We start from the raw sequence: 21396 nt of genomic DNA, 5'->3' as shown, positions 1-21396 counted from the left end.
AATATAAAAAGAACAAAATCGAATTTTCGAAAAATCGCTTCGAGGTGCACACCCCCATGCTACACACTGATTGTGTACCAAGTTTCATGAAAATCGACCAAAAGGTTTAGACGCTGTTCGCGTCACAGAAATCCAGATATCCCGACAGAGAGACTTTGAGCTTTATTATTCGTAAAGATAGCGGATTACATTTCTCATACATTCTGCGTTCTCCGTAAATAAAAAACACTTTAAAATATTTCGGTCAAAGCTATTTAAAAACAAAAGAACTTATTTTTGGGAACATAAATATTTTTTTTAGAACTCGATGTTTGAACCAGTAGCAAATAACAGCTACTCTTTCTTGATACTTTCAGACGTTTTAGTAATAATGCAACATGTAAGCTAAAAATTAGATTTTTATGTCATGAGAACCGTTTATTTCAAAATTCAAATGAAAGAAGAAAAAAAATTTTCTTTTTTGTTCGTAACATAACGAAGTGTCATCATGTTGGAATTATAGAATGGATAACGAAAATCCAGTTGAAAACAACAGAAAAATAAAGCAATCTTGGATCGAGGTCTTATTTATGCTTTTCTCCTATTAAAACTTAGAAGTCATCAGTTTAAAAGAAACTTGCGGTTCGTTTTACAGATTAATCTCAAGAAGCTCATCGAAATGTCATATTTTAGAAAGTAAACAATTTAAGAATGGACTCTGTTTATGTGACGTCACTGTGGGTAGGCGAAAAGGGGGCACATGTGAACATTTTGTTTCATTTCTTTATTTTTCAAAAAATATTATCAATTTCTCAACGCAAAAGTGGCATGTATTTTTTTTTTTTTGGGATTTTTTAAAAAAATATTTTTTTACTTTATGGTATTTTTAAAAAACGTCTGCAGTTTTTCACTTGGGCCCCTAGAGGGGGACACATGTGAACAGTCCTGGAGCACATATGAACAGTGGTAAGAAATGCAGGAGAAGCATCATATTTTAAAGGAAAATTCTTCAATACGAAGCATATACCTGAATAAGAAACACGTTGAAGGGTTTGTAACCTATATTGCGTCAGTTATTGTAGTTATTGTTTCAATAAGAAAATATTTTTCCCGAATATATAACTGCGCACTGACAAATTTTGAAGCCTCGTAATCTGTTCTGATCACTGAATAGACTAGACAAAAACTTGTATGACTAAATAATACAAAGAATGTTTTGTATGTCAGGGTTACTCTATACATATTTTGCTTTTAAGCTTCATGCACAGTTTGACAATGCATTTTGAAATGATTTAGAACTTCAGTTTCTAATTAAATGAAAATATTTTGTGTCTTTTTATTTCCTGTAAGTATTATATAACACTAAATTATGGATCAAATATTTAGTGACAAAAAATAAAAAAATAAATATTTATACATTTATGTTTATTAATATTAATAACAATTGACAATAAATTTACAAACTGATTATAGAAAAATAATAATTATAAATATTTACATATTTTTTAACACTTACAATATCCTACACTAATAATAATACTAAGGAGAGCGGCTATGGGAACTGTTCACTTGTGCCCCTAGATGTTGTGTTCACAAGTTCCCCATCGTCTACTTAAAAGCTAATTCGCAAAAAGACAAAAAGAAAAGGAATTTTTAGTTTAATAAAAAAAATTAAACATTATCATAAATTTACTTGAATGTTCATACAATGGTTCGTAATAGTTAGATTTAAATTAGTAGTTAGTTTTAAAAATGTTATCACGTGCAGAAGACAGCGATAAAAAAATGTTCACACCTGCGAAAACAAAGAAGTGGCCACTACAGAAACATAAAATGGCTCATGGCTCTAAATGTTTGTCCATGAGGTACAACTGGCACTGTCCTTAATTCAAAATTTTTCCAGATTTTTTGCTTGAAGTGATCTTAGTAAAACATACCATGTTCACATGTGCCCCGCGTTCACATGAGTCCCCTTTTCCCCTACATGAAATTGTTAGCATAAACTTAGAAAATAGAGTTTTCATCTTCCGTTGTCTACCAACACTGGCATTTCTTGCAGCTCATAAACTCTCTTTTTTATGTATGAAAGATTTCCAGAAATGTTTTGAACAAAAAATGAACGACTCATTTGGAGCGAAATTCATTTCAGTTATCCCTTTTCTCAGCAAATTATTGTAAGTACGAATTAAACCTGCACTTTCAGAACGTATAGATACCAGTGAATATACAATAAAACGATATTCTTTAGTGCTATAAAGTTATCACTAACATTGGTTATTGAATCAAAATACCAGTAAACGAAATAGTAAATTAACCATTGCTGCACCTCGTGTATAGTTCAGTGAGAACGCAGAAACAAAAGCAGAAGAACACGGCTATTGCTTTAGGATTGCTTTTGGAAACAGGGATGAAAACAGCCCAAAAGCAAAAAAGAAGAAAGTATATGCGGCTTAAAATGTGAACATATAATTTTGCGTAATATTAAGAAAAATATATCCTATTGATACTATAAATATTAATCGATTGTTTTTTTTAAACTTGAGTAGAAGTGCTACACATCTATATAAATAAAACAGTGAATATGTGTGTATGTTCCCTACACAAATCCAGTTTACGGCGGATCGCGGACAAATTTGGAGGGGAGGTAATTGGGCACCCAAAAAGGAACGTAGGGGGGTTTTCAAACGCCAAGAAAGTACCAAACCGTTCAAATTTAATTTTTAAGAACCGAAAATGGCATTAAATGGCTCTTTCTACCCAAAATAATTATCCGACCAGTTCAAATTTAGTGTCATTCAAAAGCCAGCGAAAAATACCCTTAGAGTTCACTCAGTTTCTACGTATTCCCCTCTCCCCCCCCCCCCCCAAAAAAAAAAAATAAGGCTGTAAAATCACCGGCAAAAAATTAAAAAGCATTTTTAAGCCTAATGGAACTCTTTTTTCAAATCAGAAAACTATCGTTTGCGTGTCTCATTTTAAATTAGCTTTCAGAAGGTTGCTACATTTTTTTCTCAGCTGTGACTAAATAAAATTTTGTTTTTGTTTCGAGGTAAAAATTTCCTCTTTTGATTATTTTTTTAGCAATTTATCTTCTTTCTTTTTTTAAGGATTTTGTTGTACACTGTAAAAAAATTCCGAAACGTTACTGGTTATCTCCGTGGAACGTTTCGGGATTTCAGAGGTTTTCACCTATTTCCCCGAAAAATCAAGTATCTTCGCAAAAAAGTTTCCTGAATTGCTAAATGATGCACGAATGCAGGCATTTCACTGGTGTGAAAGATTTTTTTGCTACCAGTTTAAAGAATGACTGAGCATGTTTATAAGATGTATCGGCTTCAATTTGATCACGGCCCGTCCAGATTGACTGAACTCCCAACGGGAGCAAATAAGTCACTGGCTAGCTGCAGCCTTGCGAGGCAGGAATTGCAGGCAAGAAATATGGTTGGTTCTTGCTTGCAATTATTCGCGCAGCTTTGGCCATGGTCGCGGTAATGCTTCTGGAGCTTTCTTGGTAAACCAGGAAGGTTCTAATCAAACACATTAAACCTATTTAATTTTTGTAGAAGGTTCACGACTGGCTATAACAGGGGATATTTCCCAGCATTTCAGGAAGGTTACTTACTTGTATCGGAAAACGTTCCTTGGTTTTGTAAGAAATGTTACTGGTTGAAATTGGGCACATCAGCTGCCTATTATTTTCCAGGAACGTTTCTGAATCGTTTTTACAGTGTATTTATAGAGGATTACGTTTAACTAATTCGGGAATTTTTGATTCGCCGTTTTCTTTCTTTGAGAAAGATTATTTTGACGTTAAAGCGTCACTTGACATGACTTTTATTTTCGAGTTAGATTGTGCGAAGCCGGGCAATGCAGCTAGTTAATAAATAAAATAAGCTTGCATTTATTTAAGGTCTTAACAGATATTTCAATTCCATTTACCGCTTTCGATTTGCCACAACCACCCAAAAATCAGGAGAAATTATTTTTGTGACATCTGAAGCTATAAAGTTCTCATTTTATTTAACACTTAATACAAGCTGAATCATTAGACACCATATTTACAGAATAACATAATGATACTTTGATATTTACTGAAAAGATTCAGCTCTCTGTCGCACAATTTCTTCAAAAATGTACCTTTAAAAAAAAAAATTAAACTTGCATAAAAATGATTAAATGATGAATTGCTTAAAAATTATTAAAATTATAATTGTTTCTTGTGTTAGTCAAACTTCAAATTCATGGTAGAAGAATCAATAAATATTATTTTTATGAAAAAGTTTTCATTATTGAAATATGTTAAAAGAGTATTTTTATTGTTTATATTTGTACTATCAAAAATAAGGAATACAATAGGATTGGAAAAGACTTCAGAACTTGTATTTTTATTGGAGGCCTTTAATTAATATTACTTTATATATAAAGAAATTGTATTCCTAAATGCATTAAATCAGGAGAAATAATGTTTACAATGAAAAACATAATGATTTTCTCAAAGCCTATTTGCTCTATTTGTATAAATACAGACTGTATACAGTACTGTATACAGTATACTACTGTATACTGTGTGCAACCGTACAGTGAAATCTCGATTTTACATTTCTCAAGGAACTGGATTAAAAATACGTAAAATATGGGCGAACGTAAAATACGGGAATGGAAAAACGTTAAATGCGGGAAAAACGTAGATTCGGGGGATGTAAAATTAGGGTTTCAATGTACTGCACAACTACCAGATCAGATATTCGCACTCTGAATGTGGTCAAAACCATTCCTGGCACTAAAACATAATTCAACAACTCTAGGCACAAACGCAGTCGTTACAGAACTAATGTCAGAATAGGGGAAATTCTTCTTTAAAAAAAAAAAAAAAAAAAAAAAAAAAAAAAAAAAAAAACAGGTTTTATGTAAGTATTGAAGGGCGTTATGCGTCTGCGAAAGTGTAAAACCTAGACTAGACGAAAATATGATAGTAGTGAAGCATAAATGATCGTGACAGAAAAGAAGGTGGATGATTGACAGATTCATTATTCAGTTGGTGAACCGTAAATAAGATTCTAGAAAAAAAATTAGTTAAGATAGTGACTTGAGTGCAAAATTAAGCACTCCAAGGGCGTATGATGACTTTTAAAGTGCTTTAAAAGGGTAGGATTCTTTCATAAGTATAATTTTTGACTAATGAAGACAGATAACTAAGTGTACCCGTTTGCTTATTCAATAATTAAAGAAATGGATCTCTTTAGAATGATTTTGTCTTTCAGGAAAAGTATTGAAAATTGACAGAATAGAGTATTAAAAAAAAAAACTATTTGTGTTATGTTTTTTTTAAATTTAAATCTTATAATTGTAGAAACATTTTATCACATACGTATTATTATTACTTTTTAAAGGGGCTGTTCCACGGAAACGGTCATTTTTCCCGCACGTGACGCCTCATATATGTCATTAAAAATGATAATTTAAAATATTAATGAACAATTTTATTCTGCTTAACAAATTACAAACCTATGTGCAAAAAATTATGTGCAAAAAATCTTAAGCAAAAAAAATTTCGTCATTACCCGTTAAAATTATTTTTTTTTAAAATGAAATATATGAGTATACGTGTAAAGGGAATCAGTGGCGGGGGAATTAAAACATGTTCACTATCAAAAACAATTTCCTGTTTGTAATGCTTAGTTTCGATAATATTGGGCAAAAAAAAAGAAAACTTCAAAGAAAACATTTATCGCATTGGTTTCGAACAATTTGCACGTGTACGATAAATCAAAGCTATTTTTGGACAGTATGAAATTTTGCTGTAAACAGTAGTCTTAAGCATTAATTTGTGGAAAAAAATATTAAAACAAGTATTATTGTTTCATAGTTTTACATCGCAAACATTTTAACGGTTATTTTTCATTAACGACACTTTAAAAATAAAGAATAAAGCATCTAAAATTGAATGTGTAACTCAAGAATTAAATTAGTTCATAATATATGTCCAACATTCCTAGTATCATGCATTTATTAAACATTGTTGAATTTCCGATTCATGCTGATCTTAAAAGTTTAGTACATATTTATTCAGTGATTGAACTTTTGATTAATTACATTAAAATTTAATAATCAAATAAATAAATACATGATTTTTTAGCACTGGAATCTCAATGCAGTTAGTAATATAGGACAAATGTTTGATTGGCTGCTATTTTACGATGAAAATTTTTATTTTATTATGATTGTTTTTGTTTCTTCTACTGCTTTATTTATTTATTTCTCACTCATTTTTTGTGTTATATCGTGGATATTTAATAGTTACGTAAAACCCACGGAAACTAATTTAATAGTTTGCAATATAATGCTTATTATTCCAATACATTAAGATCCATACAGAATACAGATTAAAAATTCAATCTTTGATCATAATTTTACTACAATAAATAATAGAAAGTTATGTATAGATAATTTACTCATTTACTTATTTATGTATGCCTGTGTGCGTATTATGCTCTAAAAACAACTACTAATATTCTGCACAAAGATAGCCCTTGAAAATTTATAAACTAAATTCAGTTCTACACAAATTTTGCTTATGGTCTTTGCTAATACTTGGCATTTTTATCAGCAGATTGAAAAGAACACATAATTTTAAGGCAATTAGATGATGCTAAATAATTTACTTTCAAAGCAATGTAATAATGACTTTATTTCAAAAACGAGGAGCTATCTGCCCTAAATAGAGATGTGCTAAGCATAAAAGTACAGCAGTTCAAACTTATAGTAAGTTATTTTAACGAGATACTTTAAAGCATTTGATGTCACGTAATGTAGGAAGATACTGTACACAAAATACATATCGATGCAGATGTCAGTTTAGGAGTATAAGTCCAGGTTATATTATAGAACAAATTGCTTGCATAACCCATGATTTACTCATTTATCTAAAAGTTATATAATGGTTCACTGCCCGTATCTTTATAAGTATTCATCAATATCATTTCAGCAAAATACTTCAGCTTGTTTACAAAACAAACATTCTTAGCAGTTAAACAAAATGTAAATGCATTTGAAGTGTTTTACTTGTTTTGAAGAAGTGCGTACTTTGAAAATATTATTGTTTTTTCTTCCTTCACCCTTTTTTAACTTAACTATTAACTTATAATGCTGGGTTTTAGTAGGAATTCTTTTTATATCTGAGGAATAAACAAGAACATTTCATGAAAATTTAAAAATTTAAGAAACTTAGCTCATTTAGAACGATTACTGACCACAGCATTCAAACATGGAAAATATTTGCATCAATGAATCTACGTGAAAGCTTCAATTGTTGTATTTGATGTACCGTTTTTTTTTTTTTTTGGGGGGGGGGGGGGGAGGGAGGGAGTATTAAACTTATTACATTGCAAACCGAATAACGTTGGTTATGCTTTATTTTACTTGTGTATTTATTTATTTATTTGTAGTTTGTCGAATGTTGGAACGGAACGAAGTCAAAATGTTCAAAGTCGGTAACATAAAAAATTGATTCAAAATATTGCAGGTTTTTTTTTTTTTCAAAAACAAAAATTCATATCAACAAGACATTGGAAATAGCAGCAATGCTCATAAAAAAAAATCGCATTTCCAGAAATTTGCTACCAATTCGAACTGAAAAGTCGATTAAAAAAATGTAAAAAAACATGTAATAGATAAGAAGGAGTTCCAGCAGTAAAAATGAATTCCGCTTGTTAAATATTCCCCTAAAGTATATTTTCTTCCTAATTAATCACTGTGCACAAATCAATCGGGACTAAAATTATATTTTTCGTAGTATTTTAGGATAACTTAACAATTATTACTTCGTCGCAAACTACAACTCTAAGGGAAATGTGTATTTTTTATTCTTTTCATATGATGGTGGAATTTTCAAATTTATTAATTTAAAATTTTAATGCAGTTACTAATAATTTCTGCACTAATAATTTATCATTGTCAATTGTACGGAATACATAATTTTCCAATTTTCACAGGGCTTAGTCTGAGGTTAATTGGAAATGGAAAAAAAGTGGAAAGAAAGGGAAAAAAAGAAAAAGAAGAAGGTTTGTGAAGCACATTTTTCTTTCAGCTACAAAATAACGCGAAATCGATAACATTGGTATACTGTGTACAATACAGAAGCAAAACAAAGGTATGTGCTCCTATGCTATCAATGTAACAAAACTATGATGTCTATGTGGAGATGAGAGAGAAGTTGATATTCTTTTTATTGAAGAATATACAAGCACAGTTGAACCTCGTTTATCCGAACCGAGATTAATCAAAACTCTCCATTATCCAAAGCCGGTTTCTTCTTCAGTTTTTTTTTTTTTTTTTTTCACTTTCTACCATCATCCAAAATCCTTCATAACAAACACATGCATTTCACACAGGATTCCCTCTCGCAAGCTCAACTCTTGGTATGAGTGTACTCTTCCCCACTTTCAACCGTCTTTGGAAGGTCATACTGCTTAACACAATCGAATGTTGTTGCACCCTCTGATTATAAGCAAGTGCAAAGCAGCTATCCTCTTTTGTCATCTCAAGAACAGAGAAAATTTTCATTGCAGCAGAATTTGAAAAAGGGTAGGAATCACTTTGTGTTCAGTTTTTGTTTCAGATATTAATTTATTTTCGTTTATAACTTTAACTTATTCAACTGTTAAAATAGTCATAATAACAGCAATGAAGTTTTCATTGTTTGAATGAATACAAGTAACGTATGATTAAATTGAAAAAACAACGTAAAAACAGCACAAATTAACACGAAAATACAGCATATAGCTATTTCAAGGCTACAATGGATCCTCTTCATCAGTGCAAAAAGCACAAATAGAAAGTAGTGAGAGAACTCAAGTAAGGTAGTCCCACCATTGAATGTGAACACACCTGAACAAAAAAAATCTCGTTTTTTTTTTTTTTTAAATAAATGTCAACAAAAAAAAATGTCTTAGATATTAGGCAACAGTAACTTTTTCTATGCAAATTCTAAAACGAAAAGGACTGGAAAATTTTTTGTTGTTAGACAAGTTCATTTACTGGGTTACTGCACCACTTTTCCTTTAAACCACCGAGAAACCAGATGTAGAATTATAAAAGTTCCATCAGTTTTTTTAATTAACAACTACGCATATTTTAAAAAAAGTGTCTAATTTCATGCACCAAATGCAACAGTTTTTTAACGATATTATGAATTTTCAAAATGAAATTTTGTTTAAGTTTTCACGTCCTGTTACTCCCTATAACAGTGGAAAGTGCTTCTTTGAAATATGCAGCTACGCTCTGTATTGCACAGCGTCATTGCAAAATGACTTAAAATATACTTTCCACTATTTTGATAACACATGATACGCTTTTAGATAAAAAATAATAAACTGCGCTGCTATATTTCGAAATGCCTTTTCAAATTCACTTGGAATAATTTTTAAAAAGTTAATTTTCTTACCGTGCATTTCCTTGAATGGTTTAACTTTTTCAGACAATCGCACGTCAAAAAGTATCACAGTTGCTGTATATACTGTCTTTCGGAACCAAAAGGAAAATAATAAAAAAAAAATAAATAGAAAATTTGAAATTAAAAAAAATAATACAGATATTTTTTTTCACATTCCTAACGGCTGCAAAACACTTTTTTTTTTAAATCTCTGAATTGGATAAAATTTTCAGGTCTCCCTTTCATAGCATATTTTTTACTATAGCTCTCATCCAAAACGTAATGTTTTTTACGATTCCTCATTACATTTTTTCTTCTCTCCTTTATCCAAAATAAATGAATGCTTCCTAAGTGAGTATACGTAAAATAACATATAAATTATCCTTCGATAAATAGTGATAATTAATGATATGTTTATTAATGTTAAGTATTTAAATCTAATTCAAAATACCTGTTTTTACTTCTTATATTCTAGAAGTTTATAAAACTTAATTACTTGTATTGTGTGTACATCTGAGGCAAATTAGTAAGTAAAAAATGTTTTTGCAAGGGAAAACGATCAAACTGTTTTTTTGTCTGACTACAAAATATACATTTAATTATTTAAATATGTTACAAAATTTACTATAAAATGGCACACAAAATAAAAATTGCATAAAAAATTAACCATACGTTAAATAATATGATAAAAAAATGTTTGCCATTTGCAAATAATTTTTATGTTGATCAATACTTACAGTATTTTGGAAGACTTTGCTTTGACAATTGCGAATTTTGTGAAGGGTTCATTTTCTGACCCATGAGTACCAAGATCCCAGATTTTGAAAGTTCAATTTTCATGTTATGATTGTTCGTTAGCATTTGTTTATTTCAAGTAAATTTTATTATCTTTGGAATCAAGAACACACATTTGTTCTTTTTGTCTTAGAATAACTACCAAACTAATTCTAGTGTTTAAATGGGGAAAGCAGAAAGAAAAAAGTACAAAGCAAGGAGGTGGAGCGAAAAAAGAAAAACGTCATTTCGATTCTATGAATGATACTCTGCTTCTGCTTTACAATCTAGGCAACTTTTCAATCATGTTTAACTATCTAGAAAGAGAAAGGTATAAATCTTTCTCCAATAGTCTGGAATGTATAGTAGTACCCGCCCTTTTAAACCTATGCCATAACTGAATCAAAATAGTTAGCGCCATGAACGGCAGCCCCAAGTCATTGTCCGTTGATTTCTTGCACGCGTGGAATCCTGGGAACTAGATGCACGTACAAACGAGCTAATTATCCAGAGGCAGAGAAGCACACGCAACTTGTCAGGTGGACGGCAGAATGTTGCGCACCGTTTTAGCCTGACCTTGTCTGCGATTATTTAGAAGCCGGTCTTCCTTTTGCTGCTGAGGATTTTGCATCTTGTTTCTCTAGGAAGAATTTGGCTCCAAAGAAGGTCTTCAATCGCCAATGATGCCTTAAAAAATATCGCCAAAAATATTGAGCATGTTACATCAAATACCTTGTGGGCATTTGACGTCAAGTAGTCCCGGTCAACAAAGAAAGTTACCTGAATATGAGTAGAAAGCAAGGAGCCAATGTTAGGAAACTCTTCACGTTTTCCTTTTTTCGTTGCTCGGATTGCTGTAAACTACTTGGAACATAAACGATACAAATTATTGATGTTCCGATTACAAACTTTTCAAAGGGTGGCGTTTTGTAGGTCACAAACTTGCAAATTTGCTACATACCTTTATTTTAAGGATACAGAAAATCTCTTGCTCTTTTGGTACAAAATATCTTTCTTTTTTCTCTGTCACTTTCTCCTTTTTTCTCACTTTTTTAAATTTTCATTGCTGCCTACTAAGTGCTGAAAAACAGGTCCTTTAAAGCCTCAGCTTTAATAACGTTTGTCATTTACGTAATTTTGTGCTTAAAAAGCAGGGCTGTAGAGTCGGAGTTGGACTGATTTTGGGGTAAAGGTGTCTGAGTCGAGAGTCGAAGATTTGAAACATCAAGATTCGGAGTTGGTCCATTTTCTGTCTAAGTCCGCAACTATACCAGTGCTTTCGGAGTCGGAGTCAGAGTTGGACCTGATTTTTGGGGTAAAAGAGTCGGAGTCGGAGTCTCTACAATTTGGGGAGTCGGAGTCGGTCATTTTTCCTGCGACTCCGTAGCTCTGTTAAAAATGAGCCGATTCCTTCTAGAGTCATTATGTTGTGCTAGCCGTGGTATCAAGTGCCTAGTATATAATAAAACACTCGTTACAAACAAAGAATCTTAATTTTTTTTTATCGCTCACTTTTCTCCAAATGTTTGGGGAGATTTTCATGAGTGAAAAAACTAACTTTCTAAAAATGAAATAGAAGATGGTAGACACAAAAAGAAAAGTGTACTACTGTAAAAAACACTTATCTGCCTTATTTGCAGGAGGCTTTAACTTTCGCGAGCACGCCATTATCACGAGAATTTTAGGCTCGCGAAATATTTTTTCCCCCGACTTTCGATTCTGTTCATATAAAATTCGCGAAATCACCGATATCTTCATTTTCGTGAAAGTTACGGTTCACGAAAATTAGTACTTTTACAGTATTTTTATTTGTACCATTTTGAATGTTTGTTTTTCTGCGCTTAAAAATGAAAAAAAAAATCATTGCAATATTTTTTTTATTTGAAATACAAAGCGTGAAAAAAAAAACTCAAATAAATTTTTAACACGCAATTCCGATTTTTCAATAAGTGAAATAAGCTCTGTAGAAGCGTTAAAGACAGCTCTGATACCAACTATAAAATAAAATTGAGCAAACGAATTTAATAGATGAAAATATAGGAGGAGCAGTTAGTGAAAAAAATTTTGCTTGGGGTCAAAATGACTCAGCCCATATTTCTAGTGTCCATTTCACTCCCAACTAAGATATGGTCAGCAAAATTTTTGAGGGATCTACGACGTATGCAGGGCCGCAGAGAGCCAAGGTGGGCCCATAGGTCAGTTCGTCACCCCCCTCCCCTAAAAAAAAAGAAAAGAAAAAAAAAAGAAGAAATGGGGGGGGGGGAGAGAAGAAATGAAAAAAAAGGAAGAAAAAAAATCTAGGCTGCTTACTAGAAAACAACTTACTCTGTTTCAAGTGCCGCAACAGTAAATACCAAAAGAGTAAATTTCAAATAACAATCATAATTTTAATTCAAATACTACTTGCTAGTTAATTCAAATGGGAAAAAACGACAACAGAAATTCACACATCAAAACCAAATTGTCATACATTGAAACTATGCGTATTCAATATTGAACTTATTTCAAAGGTACCTTCCTTGCTTTTTGGTTTGCGAAATGATTTATAGCTTCAACAAAGTTCAAGTTTCTTGAAATCTTGTTATCCAGTGCTAAAACTCCAAGACTAGCTGTCCCTTAAAATAAGAGTGTTTGATGAACAGGTAGCATTTTATCAATAATTAATCTTCGTTTATCATGTAAGTTGAAAAACTAAACCAAAGCTTTAAAATAAAATGGTCCCTTTTTACAATGCTAAGTCTAACGTCTGAAGACAACCCTTTGAAGAAGCTTCGATCTTGCTTTCTTTTATTAACGATCAAAGTCAGGCCCGGATCTACATATTTTGGGGGGGGAAAAAAAACCCTTGTCAAAAAAAATCGGGTGGGCCCCTTACCCACGAATTGGATATCCTCCTCCCTCCCTCAAAGTAACGATTTTTTGAAATTGGTGATTTTTTCGTACAAAAACCAATATTTTGTAACTTTTTACTCAACTAACGTATATACTGTGATTTCTAAATTAAAGGAAAGTTGCATTCCTGAAATAATTTAATGAAAACGTATTCGCAGAATCACTCTTAGATATTCATTGAGAAAACAGTGACATGTTTTTCACTATAGATATTTCAATTATATGTGAAATAAGTTTCAAACACGTATGCTCTTTGTTGAATAAAAAAAATACGTATAGCAATTTTTTCGACTTACATATGGAATATTCTAGACACTGAAAGAAATGGAATTCAAAAATAATTTACGGAGAAAAAAAAAATGGTGAAACAGTTCTAACAACTTAATTTTTCAATTAAATGCCAATAACAACTTTTCCAAGGAAACATTTCACTATAAATACTTCATTTTTCCACGAAATACAGATCATTTTTTAAAAGAAAACATCTTAAGTCATTTTGACCGTGCTAAATTCTTCCCCTCGCAGAAAAAAAAAGAGAAAAGTTGCTAATGCTTAACAAAATGTCTTTTTGAAGAGCTGCTTTGAGAATTGTATCCGGACACGTTTTTATCATTGGAAGTCCTTATTTTGGGTCCTCCTCTCCTAGTATTTTATTTTTGAAAGATTCAAAACTTTTCACGAGGCTTTTGCAGAAGAATGGATATTCTCAGTAAAGACAAAAATAAAATGCTGCAATAACTTACTTAAACGGAATAAATTTACTTCTAAAAGAATTTAAATGCAGTCGATGTTTTGTATTTTCAGACTTTCTCCGTACATTACGGTAATAAAGAAAATATACGATGTAACTAAAGGAACGTTATTTGGATTTCAGCTTAATTTTGATGCTCACCACGTTTTGAAAGGAAGCCCACGCAAGAATTCCCTTTCACAGTACTGAAACTTTTACGTAAACGTAATTATCTGTGACGGAATTTTTAGGACACTGCAGCAACAAAATATTCCCTAACAATTTCTTTTTACAATCAATACATTTAAATAACAGTATAATTTGAATGTTAAAAAACTGAATATTACACTAATAACTATGATGAAACATTTCAGTCAATCATAACAATGCTATTCATGATTTTACAACTTCAAACTGACATCCATATATAAACCCTATGTTTTGTTTTCTCCCGAAGATGAAACAAACTTATAACTACGATAAACACTCCAGTCAATCAAAACAATGCTAGGCTCTTGTTTTTTTCGTACTGATACATAATACCCTATTTTGCATTTTCTCACACAGATGAAACAAACATACAAATATGAAAAATATTTCAGTCAGTCAAAACAATGCTAAAATCATAACCCGTGAACTTTAAAGCTGATATATAAAAAACCTTATTTTTGATTTTCTCACGCAGATGAAACAAACTTATAACTATGATAAATATTTCAGCCAATCAAAACAAAGCTAGAATCGTGATTTTTTAACTTCAAAGTTACATATAAAAACCCTACTTTGCATTTTCTCAACAGATGAAACAAACTTATAACTGTAATAAAAATTTCAGTCAATCAAAACAATGCGAGACTCATGATTCTTGAACTTTAAACTGATATGTAAAAACCTTATTTTTGATTTTCTCACGCAGATGAGATAAACGTATAACTATGCTAAACATTTTAGACAATTAAAACAGTGCTAAAAATCATAATTTGTAAACTTCAGATTGATATTTTAAAACACTAATTTTGATTTTCTCACGTATGTGAGACAAACTAATAAGTTTTGCTCAGTAAAATCATTCGAGATCAAACGATAGTAAACCTGGGAAACATTGAAAAAAAAAAAAAAAAAAAAACTTTGGCATATTATACAAAAGGTTAAAAACAAATGTATCTTGTAATTAATTTACAGCGTATATAATGGTAACGAGTCAACTAATATTTATTTTTTTTACGCGTTACTTATTTTACCATATTAAAATTATTGATAAAACTTTTAAATTTATAAAAAATTAGTGCTAAAATTGAAGACCGTGCAAGAAGAGCACAGCTCCTCCTCTTGGCGACAGAAGAGCTGCAATACGTAACAATTATACATAGATAATATTATTTTTTAGTAAAGTATCATTGACAATGGCTTTATAAGGACAATTCTAAAGTATTAATAAATAAAATAATAAAATCCTTAAGAATGCATTTTTAAAACCTCCTTTTGTGTGTGTGTGTGTGTGTGTGTGCAAGCGTGTGATTTACAAAAGATTTAAAAATAGAGTAATCCTCTTCTAGCACAAAGGGTCTTAAACTGTACTCTCTTCAGGTTCTGATTATCGCGTTGACAACCTAATAATGAGAGCCACAAAATATTAGAAATATACAATTTTATTTTGATTTCTGTTTCATAACTTTGAACTGTTTATATATAGTTGAGAAGCTTTGAGAGATCCTTAAGTTACAACTAGTGATGTGGATCGGGTAAAGATCCAGCGGGTAGGTAAATATTTTTTTGGGTATTTACCCAAGGCTTGGGTAAATACCCAAAAAACTGGGTATTTTACAAAAAAAAAAATTTTGCAAAAACTGAATGGAATTTTTTTTTTTTAATCTAAATATGAAATAATTGGTTAAAACTGATACATACATATGTATTACACAGTTTTTATATAACATTATTTATTGAAAGACTTGATGAAATTATGAGAAAGAAACATATCGTGTGAACCAAAGAATCTTTCTTTTCAATGTCATAATTGGAGAAGTATAAGCAATTCAATGATGAACTTCGGGATTTCAAAATAACAATCTAGGTTAGTCATATCCAAAATGAGAAAAAAAAGAGGAAGTATGAGGGAAGAACTGAAGACTGAACTTGTTCATTATAGTGAAAGGACTGGAATATGGGGAAGGAAAATATTGTGGGAAGGATTAGAGAGTATGAATCCTTCGTTATGGTGGAGAAGTTTACTTGGAACCAGCATTATATAGTAGAAGTGACTGCGAATTTTAAGTACTCCTGTTTCATCTGCCGCTACTGAAAGAACTTTTAGTACTTTCAGTTGGATGCATAGCAAAAAAAGGAATCGTTTAACATCGGAAAGAGCAGCTAAGCTTACTTATTTAGCTTATAATTGGAAACTTCTAAATTGTGATGAATCGAACCAAAAGAAACAGAGACTCCAAATGCATACTACACCTGAAAATCAACAACCTAATACAAGTCAAGAAAGACTTGCCCAAGAAATAAAGATTATTTGTCCAATTCTTCTGACAGTTCTGACCCGGAGATCAACTTAGAAACATCTGAATCTGATTTAGATTAGTTTTAAACCACAACCTAAGAGCTTAAAACAATTACAGTTGTGATTGTTCTCAATTTTGTTTTTGCTTTCTGCATTTTCCCATTGTTAAATGTGGGGGGGGGGGGTTACCTCTCAAGAATTTAAATAATATCTGAAAACTAACTGTACAAAGGAGGTCAAAAGTATTCTAAAGTATACTTTTTGATATGAAGCAAAGCCGTGTAATAAACTTTTTTTTTCTTTCAAACATAATCACTTTTGAAAGATATAAATATCTTTGTGCTTAAAAATAAAAGCAAATAATACGTCATATGCTTTTTAATGTTGTATCATTTCCTATATATTATATTATATTTCCAGAGTTTAACACGCTTTTTTTCTATATACAAACATTGAATTTAAAATATTCTCTTGTTTAGTTTTGGTTCTAAACAATTTTATGCGTAACTTTTTGTCAGTTGAGACCAGGGGCGTGCACAGGGAGGGGGGGAGAGAAGGGACACCTGTTAGCCCTGGCGCGAGACTGAAGGGGGCCCAATATTTTTAAAACTAGGGGTGAAATATAAGGGTAAACAATATCGAGGGGGAGCCGGAAAAGTCATTTGTGACGGACCCAAATTTTCTGTGCACACCCCTGGCTGAGACAACTGTTATATATATATATATATATATATATATATATATATATATATATATATATAATATATATATATATATATATATATATATATATATAATATATATATATATTATATATATGTATGTATATATGTATATATATATTTTATATATATATATATATATATATATAGTATATATATATGTATATATATATATATATATATATATATATATATATATATATATATATATAGTATATATATGTATATATATATATATATATATATATATATATATATATATATATATATATATATATATATATATATATATATATATATATATATATATATATATATATATCCCTTCTATCAGATGAGAAAACTGTTACCACTTATAACGGCTTCTCGCTCATACTCTACGTATGTATATCTCTTTCTAATTAAGTTTGTTTTTAACTTATTCCTGTATTAAATCAGGAGTAAAAAAGGATTTGAATTTCCTTGTAGTGCTGTTTTGTAAAAATTAAATACAAACTTATTCGAATCAAAACATGAAGAATTAAAATGAGATGTCCGGATCTAGCTATTTCAAACTAAAAGTTTCCTTGATTAGGAGAATAATTGGGGAAGGGAAAGATTGGACCCAACAGGCACACATTTTCTCTTCACATCAAATTTCCTACTTATAAAGTTCCCCCATTTTTTTCTATAGTATTTTTTTAATTAATTTACTTTTTATTCTTTTAATTTTTTTAATTTTATTTTCTCTTATCGACGTTTTTGGTAGATTCTAAGCCTTCTTTTATGTTTTTTTATTCTTTTGTTATTGGAAAAGATACTAAAAAATAAACTGGTACCTCTCAGTAGTTCACAGTGTGCACTTATTTGAAAACATCTTTCTTACATGTTGTATTAGAAATGTACAATTAATTGAAAATCGTTAACAAACGAGTTTAGAAATCATAACGCAAAAAACAGGAAAAAAAAAAGAAAAGAAGCCAATCAAAACGTCCTAACCGATATTATACATTTTTTAAAGAAATGAGCAAGGTTTCACTTCTTTTATTCGTCTATTTCTCCTACAACCGAAATTCGGCAGGACGAGTCTGAACATAACGTAGAACTTATGTGGAAAAGTCACGCAATTCTCCCTTCTTTCATTTAATAAAGGAAATAGTAAAATACTTAAGGCTTTCATTCTAGCCGGTCATATGTCTTCAGTGGGTTAGAAAAGAAAGCAAGGGGAAAAAAATACAATGATCACTTTTACAGAGCAAAGATAGTATAGAAGCTTGAAAAAAAAAAAAGAACTGACATTTGTTATTAAATCGAACTCAGAGATGCACTCTCCTTTCGAGGTAAGGAATTTACAGAAAAAATGCTAAAGACATTTTTTTTTATCACTTCTGAATTAGCTTTCAGGATTTCAGGTGAGTGATCCAGTTTTCTTCTAAATAAAATTCTACATTAGTTGGGAGGAAACTTTCAGTACCATCTAATTATTGATTTTTTTTTTTTTTTTTTTGAGTATTCGGTAAAAAATATCTCATGTAAGTGTTTAATACAACTGGGTATGATAAATAAGGAAAACAAATAGTAGTACAGTGAAATCCTGTTACAACAAACTTTAAGGGTCCGCGGAATTGTCGTTCGTTGTAACAGGGAATTTCGTTATAACGGAATTCAAGCAATGTAATGGGAATTAAAACGGGACAGAACATTTATTTCGTTAAAATGGATATTTCATTGTGTTGGTATTCGCTGTAACGGGATTTCACTGCAGTACAGTAAAAGCTCGATTATCCAAAACTCTTTGTTAACCGAAATTAATTTTTAGTGAAATTGCTACCTGAAGTCTACGGTATTTCAAAATTAAATTGCAAGTAATTGTATGTACTACTCAGAGACCATTGTTTCGTTTTTTTTTTTTTTTTTTTAAATTAGTGAAAAGACTCCTTAAGATTTTTAGAAAAGTCGAATATAAGAGGAAACAATAAAAATCCTATTGGTGATTTATTCCAAAACAAAAAGCGAACTTATTAAAGATTAAATGGAAGATGGTACGATTTTGAATTTCAATATTTAGAATATTCGGAATTTTGCATTTAAAAAGATAACGAAAAATTCAAATGCAATATTTTAAAAGTTGTGTTTTTCTTACAAACATATTCCACGATGCTATTTTTTTAAAATCAAATGCAAAGCGTGAAAGTACGCTTGACTATATATTTGAGGTTACCAGCGTTTAATTCATTAGATTCGTGTTTTAATTGCTTTAGCTTCACTTTTCAAAAAGTGCTTTCGTAGTAAGAAATAATTTCGCGTAATTTAAAACATTGAAATTTTGACCTTTAGATACTAAACATTTCAGGCAATAACATGTTTTTCTATTTTTTAAACATATCCCGTTTCTCAGTAGAAAAAAAGGATAGAAAGATTGTATTTTCCCCTCGTATTTCAGTTTTAAAATGCACATCTTTAATTTTGGGTAACAGATGATCTTTTTTTTTTAAATTTGTGTTTAATGATGTATCAACCAAATCCCTGTAACTAAAATAGAACAATAAAACGGTAAAACTACTTAGAAAAGATGTTTATAATTATGAAATTCATTTCTTTCAAATATTTGGCTTTTACGTGATTAGCGAATATAAGGTTTTGCTTTTAATGAAATAGATAAATGTTTTGCTCCATATCCTCTGAAATAACCAATTTTGCAAAGCAACTCCCAAAACTTGAAATTTAGATCCCGAATCAAACCGGAAAGCCTCAGTTCAGGATTTAAATTGGATTTCTTGTTGAATTCATTAATAAAGATTGCGAATCTTGAATATTTTGATTGACAATTACTCAAACAAATTACTGGGAATCTCTATTTAAGATTATAAGGTTAAAAGAATCGGTGGCTTCTTTCAGTGCAGAATAATACTCCCTCTAGTTTGTAATGAATGTCTAAACGAAGAAGCTTTTTGCATAATTCGCCAGTTACATCCATTATTCAAAACTCTTCAAGTATTCTCTGTGTAATCAATTCGAATCAACCAGTGATTTCTTTTAAAACCGCAATTTTAAAGATTGATGTGTAAACTGCAATTCTTGATAGTTGTTGATAAAGCAGTTTAGAAATCACGCTAGCAATTCAGATTTATCTAAATGCATCTGTTCTTAGGGATAAGTTTCTTTTGACTTTTTGAGGAAAAAATAAAATAAGAGCAATGACCACGAGAATATCGTTATCGTTTCTACTCAAACATGTAAGCATGAAGAATTCAGCTTATAAAACTCTTATTTATTATTTATAAACAAATTCGAAGAAAAAAAATGAAATGAGTTGTTTTGCTTTCAGTAAAGAAAAATACAACTAAATGCGCTTATGTCTTTCCTCAAACTTTTGTCTATTACAACCTTAAAATATTACTTTTGATATAAAATATGCAGCTGTCACTTGTGGGAAAAAAATTTCTGGTTTTCTCTGGAATAGATCGCTATTAACATCTTTTTGAAACTAACAGTAAAAAAATAATTACTAGGAAACTTAAGTAGGGGAACATAGGGCAAAGTGAAATGGTGAAATATTTAATTTGCTTTTAGCTCCACCTATCAGGTATTATTTTAACAGTATAGTACCATCTGTAGTCTATTTTAGCCAGAAAAAAATACCGCCAAAGCATTAAAGCATTTGATAATACATGCAATTTTTAAAAAGTGATACTCATATTGTAACATTTTGTTGTAAGTAAAATATTATTTTTGTTACTATAAAATGATAAAGTTCTTGTTTTTACCATTTTAAACATTAATTGAGATCTCCTATTACTCAATGCGGTATTAATTTAGTTAATATTAAGCTTATGTGTTTTTTAAATAAATTGTACAATTAGTCTAGTACATACGGGGCAAAATGGATGGGGCAAAGTAAAAAAGTTTGTTTTCTTTACTCACTCAATCATTTAATATAAATCACTTACGTTTTCATTTAATAATTCACTTATATATTTATTCATTCATTCACTTATTTTATTATTCATTCATTTTTTTTACCCGCTCATTTATTTTTCTTCATATATTAATTGATTTATTCATTTAATTTTCCGTTTATTGTTTCATTATTCAACCTGTTATTTACTGTTTCCTTTGATCAAAACTATGTTTTATAATCGAATAGAAAATATTTCATGAGAAAAATATTTTATTTTTCCCTTTGCCCCATTAAAAAAAGTAAAAAATTTCCTTCTTCTTCTTTTTTTTTTTTTTTTTTTTGTAGACTTAAATTTACTGCAAAAAAGTAAAAAATTGTGTTTCGACGTAAGTTTTATAAAAAATAATCTTTCTTCATGTACTGTAATTTTCAAAACAAATTTCCAATTTGTTCATTTTGAAAAAAACCCAGTCATCTTAACTA

This window comes from Uloborus diversus, chromosome 3 (genome assembly GCF_026930045.1).
Source record: "Uloborus diversus isolate 005 chromosome 3, Udiv.v.3.1, whole genome shotgun sequence".
NCBI classification, from domain to species: Eukaryota; Metazoa; Arthropoda; class Arachnida; order Araneae; family Uloboridae; genus Uloborus; species Uloborus diversus.
This window is presented reverse-complemented; position numbering follows the sequence as displayed.